The sequence below is a fragment of the Parus major genome, chromosome 1A, assembly GCF_001522545.3.
Source record: "Parus major isolate Abel chromosome 1A, Parus_major1.1, whole genome shotgun sequence".
Lineage (NCBI taxonomy): Eukaryota > Metazoa > Chordata > Aves > Passeriformes > Paridae > Parus > Parus major.
This window is the reverse complement of record NC_031773.1, coordinates 13,902,237-13,910,435: the sequence shown is the minus strand read 5'-3', so window position 1 is coordinate 13,910,435 and position 8,199 is coordinate 13,902,237. Positions and strand designations below refer to the sequence as shown.

Below are 8,199 nucleotides of genomic sequence, written 5' to 3'. Positions count from 1 at the left end.
TGTCTGTCTGTGTGTTTGTCTGTGTGTCTGTGTGTGTCCCTGGTTACATAATAGCCACAGAGCACATAACTTAAGAACAGAAATACCTGGAGGGAATGAAGGAAGAATGACTTACAGAGGAACAGGTTGTGATTGAAGGGAACATAGGAGATCTCAGGAATGAAGTTCATTACACTGATCTATGTACATATCCAAGAAAATCTCTTTATGAAAGTAAGAAATCCCTCACTGCTGGGACACTGCAAATACACCTGGCATAAAAGGACCAGGACCAACTGCAGTGTCCATTCATAAATGTACTGTGACCTTATTTGTATCTCTAGGCCCATGGACAATGACTAATGAATACAATAAAGAATTATAGTTTTCTTCATGCTGTTTCTTCTGCGTTTTTTGTTCTTTAAGTGAAGTCCTGTAACAAATGTGGCAATGTAATGAAAAAAACCTCCCTCGCAACCATTGAATAGTAATATAGTAGAGAAAAGAGCACCACCTAGTGCTAAGTGCTGTTTCTTGATGCTGAGGTGTCTCCATACACTCTTCTGGATGTCTTGATTTTAGTGTTTTCCTGCAGTTTACCCATCCAGGGAGGATTTAATCCTTAGCATCAAGGAGTAGCCAGGCTCCTGATAAGAGTAGCTGGTTCATCAAGAGCTCAACATCTCTCCGAGTTTTGCGCACATTAAGGTAATGCCCTAGGCACCTAGTTAACATAATTGTGGTTATTTGTCTGATTCATTCGGGCTGGGTCCTACTACCCTTACTCACACAACTGTGTTTTGTGCTCCACAGATAAGCATTTCTGCTTTCACTCTAGTGAAAATTAATCAACACTTATGGGACAGGCTTATGATACCAGAAGACCAATCTTCTAATGCTTGCACTTATAACGACAAGGATTAATTGCATTTACAGTCTGATCCTACACTCACATCAAATTTTCAAGCTTTTCTTGGATACATGAAAGATTAACTTTTGTTTGTTTGTTTGTTTGTTTGCCTGACATGTTTTTTCCTGTTTGATTGGGGGTTGTTTGTTTTTATTTAAAATATCCAGTAGATCTTCAGAAAAAACATTGTTTTGCATGAGAGTTGCCTTCATTATCATGGTGATAGACCATATGCAACCTTAATTGTTTTTAAAGTATTTATAGTTAAAATCTATTATTGTTTGTTTTCTTCTGATTATCAATCCGCATTATGTTAGTGTTCTTATTTTTGGTCTTCAAAGCTTTCTACTTTGTATCAGAGCACTGAGTTTTCTGTCATAATGTAATTAAAATTTCAAAAGAAGACAAGAAGCAGGTAAATCAACTTTAAATGATTCAGCATCAACTATCGTTATGCATTATTTAAATAGCTCCAGATTTGAAGATACATGTAGCATTGGATATATGAGTTAATCTACATATAGGTGTCTATAGTAAAATGCCATTTAAATGTCTTACTCCATTAAAATTTGTGATCTTCAGTGACACCATTAAATTTCTCTAATAATGGAGTTATTTCTTCTTCCCTTGAATTTATTCAGCATTCACCACCATTTTAACAGGAAGATGATGAAACTCAGCTATTCAAATTTCTTCTACATCCTTCAATTTTCAAACCATGGTTTAGACCATAGAGCTTTTTATTTCTGCCTGTTATAGTCCTACATTTTTATCCTATCAGGCAAACTTCACCAAGTGTAGTCTTCACCTGAAAAGAAATGCTCTGTGACACCTAGAGCTCTTTCTGCCATATTGTGTCTATACTCTCACTGTTGCAAATATTGCCACCCACTAATGACCATTTCTTATTTTCATTTCTAAAATATCAGGTGATTGGTTTGGATGTTTTTCTTTATAGGAATGTTTTGTTGTTTTGTGAGGTTTTTTTTTTAGTTTACATATATATATATATACACACATATAAAACTTTGAAAAGGGCTGGCATTTTGCATCTTTTCTTACAGTAGTAACAACTGTGGGGATCATGGGAGAGTCTGTGGGGAGTATCTCATTTCACGTGACTTTAATTCTGTCACCACACTCAGCAATAGAACATAACATCTATTCATAGCTATGCCACTACCACAGTAATTAAATAATTAGCAGGGACTAATTGTTAAAAATATGGTATTGCAACTACAGTGAATTAAATAGCCTGTGCACTTCTAACTGGGATAGTTATTAATTTACCCATACTTTTTCTCCTCAGGAAGCAAACAAACTCCTGAGAAACTAAACCAAACTCAGCAGTTCAAAGCAAAATTATACTTTGCTATGGGAGCAATAAGAGATTCTGGCAACTGCATAAAGTTCAGGTTTATGGTCCCATGCAAGGAGAGTGTGCAGCCCTACGTTAATGACACCCACTAGCAGTTAAGATCCCTGCTGCCACTGAGGGCCTGCTGCTCTGTCCTCCCCAGTCAGGCACCTTGGCTTTTTGTTTTAGAGGAAGCAGAGGTCACCGATCCTACCCTTCAAACTGAGTGGTGCTGGACTCCCTTTACACCCATGCAAGGAGAGGGCAAGCCCTGCTCCACTGTGTCTGGCAGCTGTTCAAGCCTCCTTCCCCTTTGTTCCACAGGGTCTAGGGAAGGAAAAAAAATATACCTGTGTCAATGCCAGCTTGGGAGAGTTAGCTATTCCCATGGGACTTCACAGCATGCTCACTGTCAGGAAAGTTTGGCAAAGGTAAGGTTAGTTGCAAGCAAGGAGCCAGAGTCCTGCTCTGCTGTGATGACAGCTTTTGCAGGAGCAAATAAATGGCATCTATTTAAAAATGGTTACAGACCAAAGATTTTTTTTTCCCAGACTGTCTGTTTGTTCCCAGTTCTGGTTTTGTTCTGTGTTTTCAGTGAGCATATAATTACCATGAATTATATAGCAGAACAGGGTGTGTATAAGGCACACCTTGAACAAGCAGGTTCTCATTGGCTTGAGCAATGGCTTGAGAGGTGTTGTTTCCCAAGCACAGCTTGCAAACCCACAGTCTGGGAGGCCTCTGCTGAAAACTGTTTTGTTTTAAAACTTTAAAAAGTGACATATCGTACCTCCTGCAATGACAGGGAACTCTGTAGCTCTTGGATTAACTAACCATAGCCTCTTCTCATAGCAAATATGGAAACATCAAAGATCATAGATTAAAAGTGTATTCAAGCAGATACAGATACTGACTGTCAATCAGTTTTAGCAAATGTCTAATAAATCCTTCTTTTTATGTTTGGGCAGGGTAAAGTAACCATCTTGCAGATTTCATCACCTATTTCAGTTTAGTCCTAAGATTATTCATAGAATGATCTGGTTTTGAAGGGACCTTATATATCATCTTGTTCCAACCCTCCTGCCATGGGCAGGGACACCTTCCACTAGATCAGGTTCCTCAGGGCTGCATCCAATTGGGCCTTGAACACTCCCAGGGCACCAAAATGAGACTGACTAATCTGTAGTTCCTGACAACTTTCTTTTTTCCTTTTTTAAAAATGAGAGTTATGTTTCCCCTTTTTTTAGTCGGTGGTGATTTCACTGGACCACTACAATTTCTCCAATATGATGTATATTGGCTTACCCACTTCCTCCACCTCAGGATCCACAGATGGATCTCATCAGGTTCCATGGACCTGTGCACCTTCAGGTTCCTTAGATGGTCTGAAACTTGATCTTCTCCAAAAGTGGGCAGTTCTTCATTCTCCCAGTCCTGCTGACTTCCTCTTTACATTGCTCCTGAGTTTGGAGGAAGTGAGCTTTGAATATTACCCACTTTCTCAGGCTTCTCTTTCCTCCAGGACTTTCTCCCATGGCACTCTAACAAGCAGATCCCTGAATAAGCCAAAATCTGCCCTGCTGAAGTCCAGGGTATGGAGCTTGCTGTGCACCCTAATCACCACCCTGGGCATCTCAAACTCCACCACTTCATGGTCACTGCAGCCCAGGCTGCCCTGGAGATTTGCATTCCCCACCAGGTCCTACCTGTTGGTGAGACCAAGGTCCAGCATAGAACCTCTCCTGGTTGGCTCCCCTATCTCTTGGAGGAGTTACCATCAATGCATTCCAGGAATCTCCTGGATTGTTTATGCTCTGTTGTGTTGTCCTTCCAACAGGTACTGGGGTAGATGTAGAACCCCATGAACACCAGGACATCTGAATGTGAGAACAACCATAGAGGACCTCATGTGCTTCCTGGCCTGGCAGCTGTAGCAGACCCCCACTACAGTGTCACCTGTCCCTGCCCTCCCTTTAATCCTGACCCACGGGCTCTCGGTTGGCTCCTCTCTCCCCCCAGACTTTGCTCCACACACTCCAGCTGGTCACTGGCATAGAGTGTAACACCCTGTCCTCATCTCTCCTGCCTGTCCTTCCATTCCAACACTCCTCTCACAGCAGACATCCCAGGACACAAGATCACAGCTCTGCAGGTGTGTGCATGTCTCTGTCTCCTCCTGTTTGTGCCCCTGCTGTGTGCATTTGCACAGGGCAGCGAAGTCAGGTCCCCAGTGAAACCAACTCTCTGGTTGGAGTGTCTGGAATTTCTTTGTGCTGCCCTTCAGGTGCTCTCCTGTTGACCTGTGATTAAGGCTTTTAGACTGAAGACTCAAAGACAGTATTTGTGCTCTGAATTTCTCTGTTTACCTGGTAAAATGGTGACCACATTGACAAACTCTTGACAAACTGTGGGGCAAAGTTCTAACTCCCTTTTTGCTGAAGCATGAAGTGCATGATGTTCATGCAGGCCCGTGACATGTGTACATGAGATCCCTGTCACAAGATACCCTCAGACCAAAAACCCCAGTGATACTCAGAAGAGACCGAAGTTTTCCTGTGTCCTTGGTGAGGTGCTCCTTGGCTGTACAGCACATGAGTGGTGCTGGTAGCCTGTACTTTGCCATGTGATTATCAATGGTAATTACCAATAAACAACCCTTTCACATACCAAAGTCCAAGCCACACTGTGAATAACTGTGGTTACAGTTAGCTACCCCTGTAGGCAAATTTTTATATAATTGTCCACTATGGGTACATGTTCACACAGCTTCCAAACTGTCTTTCAAATTAAGCTAAACCACTCAGACATGTGACAGCTCATTCAGCCAGCAAACCCTGTCAAGACACACAGAAAGTTTGGCTGGATTTTGAGTTAAAACCAAAGGAACTAATGTAATGCTACTTTCAAGAGACAATTCTGCCTCCCCTTGGCTAGGCAGCAATGTGTGCAGCCATGTCATTAGAAAGACAAAATTTGTTATTAAAGCCTTTGTGCTGCTTTTTTCCTCTAAACCCTCAGTTAGGAGGCAGCAAGAATAAAAAATGATTTGTGCTTAAGGCTTGTAATACATAGTAATACAACTCAATACTCACCACTATCTAATTTGCCATTCAGTCTTTAGCATAACTGCATGTATTTCTCCAGAATGCTCAATAAAACATTTGTAATTATACAGGCTTTCCTGCAAATTTTCTTACTGAACCACTACTTATAGTATTTCTTTTTAACCTGTGTATCATGTTCTTTGAAATGAATCTGAACTTTAACCTGTTCCTGTCATCAGCCACCTGCTGAGCTATCTTCTATTACCCAACAAGCTTTTGTGTAGAAAATACTGTGATTTATGTACTATAGTACAACCCTCTATTTAGTTACATGTAAAATCTTGTGAAATCTTTTCTGAGAAGACTGAACTTTTCCTGGTTTGACTCAGTTTAAAGGTATACACAAAATAAAAGATAAAATAATCTTGTTTTGTTTTGTTAAATGGCATAAAGACAAAGTTATTTTTTAAATTTTGTAGCTGGGCTACATCTTGTCATGTTATCGTAAAGAGTTTCAAAGATATGATGTTTTTGTAAAGGCCAAACTCCTGCACACTCATAGTTATGAAAGAGTAAAATCTTTCCAGATTAATAGGAAAGTATCCAGCACTCATATTCACAAAGAAAATATGAGAACTCAGATTAGCTGCATATTGAAGGCTTCTAAGTCAGAAATATTAAGATAACAACAATCCAGAATTTATTGTTCCCTAAAAATATCACCATTTTAAAGAAAAAACTACTTGAGGTGTGGCATTAGCAAGCATAAAACCTTGCTCCATTTTTCTTCATGAATGTATCAGAAGTGTTTGAACTCTGCATTGGAAACAGATTGTGCAAGCCATCCCAAACACGTAGAACCTAGTTTTGAAGCATGAATAAACAGGTTTCAAATCACCAGGGAAATGGAACTGAAATATCTCTAGGTAAGAACAGGTGGGGAAACATTTCATCATGTTCTGTAACTCACAGGTCCAGCTGTTTGTGGCACGTGCAGCAGCACTCATAAGAAAACCTATTTTCCACATTTCTTTGCACAATACATGTGACATGCCATGAGAATCACATCAAGGCAGCATCTACTGGATGCAGAGGAAGAACTATGAAGAAAAGGCAAAAAAACCGTAAAACTTTGCCCACATATTTCCCAGGCTGCAGCAAGCAGCAGGTTAGAAACATTCCAGTCTTGCCATCGTGTTGAGGACACAATTGATAATCACCAGGAAACACACCTAAAGATATGCATGGGTGTAAGTCTGTGCTGGCAACATGGAGAGGTGCTGCATCCGCACGAGGCACATCAGTAGCTCTCATAAATCTTGATTACTGTGGAAATAAAGAGTAATTTCACATCCATGTGGGCTGGTTGGAAATCCACCAACAGCCTTAATGTACTGCTTTCTGTCCCACCCACACAACAGTCACCAGTTCAGCTGCTCTCCTACTCTGGAGTCCCCTCCTCTGGCCATGAGGAGCTGGCTGCTGTGGGTACTCGTGTCAGCACATGCCACTCACAAAGCACTAGGTGGCCCTTGCAGGCTGTCCCTGTGCCCCAGACACCCATCATGTTTATCACTGGACCCAGTGGGTGGCCTGGGATGAGTGTCTTCCAGCTGGATGCTGGACATGCTGGTGTTCAGACAGAGAAACCACAGTAGGCCAGAAAGGCATTGCCATGGTCATGGCTGGTGTGGCCAGAGGCTCCCAAAGGCATCTGGGTGTCCCATAAGGACCAGGGGTTCAAAGAAGTTCTACAAATGGGTTAAAAAAAGAAACATTAAAATTTTCTTTGGCCCATACAATACTGGCTGAAGGGGTTGAAGGGAGCTCGGCTCTAATAATTCACTAAAGGTGGGCAGCAGCTCCCCTGTCTGTGGGCAGGCTCTTCTGGGGTGGGAATGAGGGCTCTGTGCTGTGGAGAGTGGTTTTCCAGCTGCTCCACCTAACCCTGTCAGATGGTGAAGGACAGGTCCCTGGCTGGCAGTCCCACCCCACTGCTCTGGCTGGGGAGTGGCTCCTTCATCTCATTCTTGGTTGACTTCATGGCAGTCCTTGCACAATCCCTGGAACTATTGCCAGGCATCTCTGTTATGTGAACACCCTGAGAGCTCTTATGTACTCAGTTTGAAACAGACTTCAAAGGCACTCTGCTTCTAGTCTTCAAAAGAAAGTTCTACTGCCCCCAGAGGGGAAGCATTCCCTGGCTTCCCTCTTCCCCAGCTTTCCCTTTCCTCCACCGAACTGCTGGCTTTTTGCTCCACTGAAATGCAGCTGCCCTTGCAGCCTCTGAGCCTTTAACCTCACCCCATCAGCATGAGATAGGTGTAATGTTTCCTCCTTCCCCACTCACTTCCCCCAGTGCAGGGCCATAGGCAGAGCAGCAGGAAGGTGTCCAAGGCCACCCCGGGATTGCTGCTGGCCTCAGCCCCACTCCTGCACTGGGGCCAGAAGGATGTGGTGTTTTGGGGAAGCCAGGCTGGTAGCTCTGCTTCCAAAACAGCAGAAATGCTGGAACAGATCAGAGGAACTAACCTGTTTTCTCAACAAAGCCAATTCTCACCCTTTTTATCACAAATCCCCTACGAGCTGGGTTTCACCCTGCCCTGGGAATTCCAGTTCTGTGGATGTAAATAAAGGAGAAATATACAGAGAGGGTTTTTTTATTATTTTTTTAAAATAAATATAAAACCCTTTAATTTTAGTTTTTCAGCCAGAGAATAAAGCCTGAAAATATGAACCACAGGCAAGGCCAGATGCAAAACAGTGCTGTGGGTGTGTGTGTTGGGTACGTACTGCCTGTGCTGTGTGGCAGCTCCCTGTTCTGGGACATTCACCAGCACCTCCTCTTGAGAAAGACATGGTGTAAACAGTTGTGCTCAAAACTCAGTGAATAAGCAGAAGCAGAAGCA

General features: G+C 42.4%; 1 long non-coding RNA gene across 2 annotated transcripts in view; it reads right to left on the bottom strand.

The window, feature by feature from the left end:
* Positions 1 to 8,170, bottom strand: part of LOC117244464 — a 15,880-nt gene extending 7,710 nt beyond the window's left edge. The window contains exons 1-4 of one of the 2 annotated variants that reach the window (XR_004497632.1): positions 6,523 to 8,170; positions 6,261 to 6,390; positions 3,552 to 6,151; positions 2,461 to 2,573 (exon numbers count right to left, since the gene is read on the bottom strand). This is a non-coding gene — a long non-coding RNA (uncharacterized LOC117244464). The remainder of the gene's footprint in view (positions 1 to 2,460; positions 2,574 to 3,551; positions 6,152 to 6,260; positions 6,391 to 6,522) is intronic. The other variant, XR_004497633.1, reaches the window with a different exon arrangement.
* Positions 8,171 to 8,199: the final 29 nt, after the last annotated feature.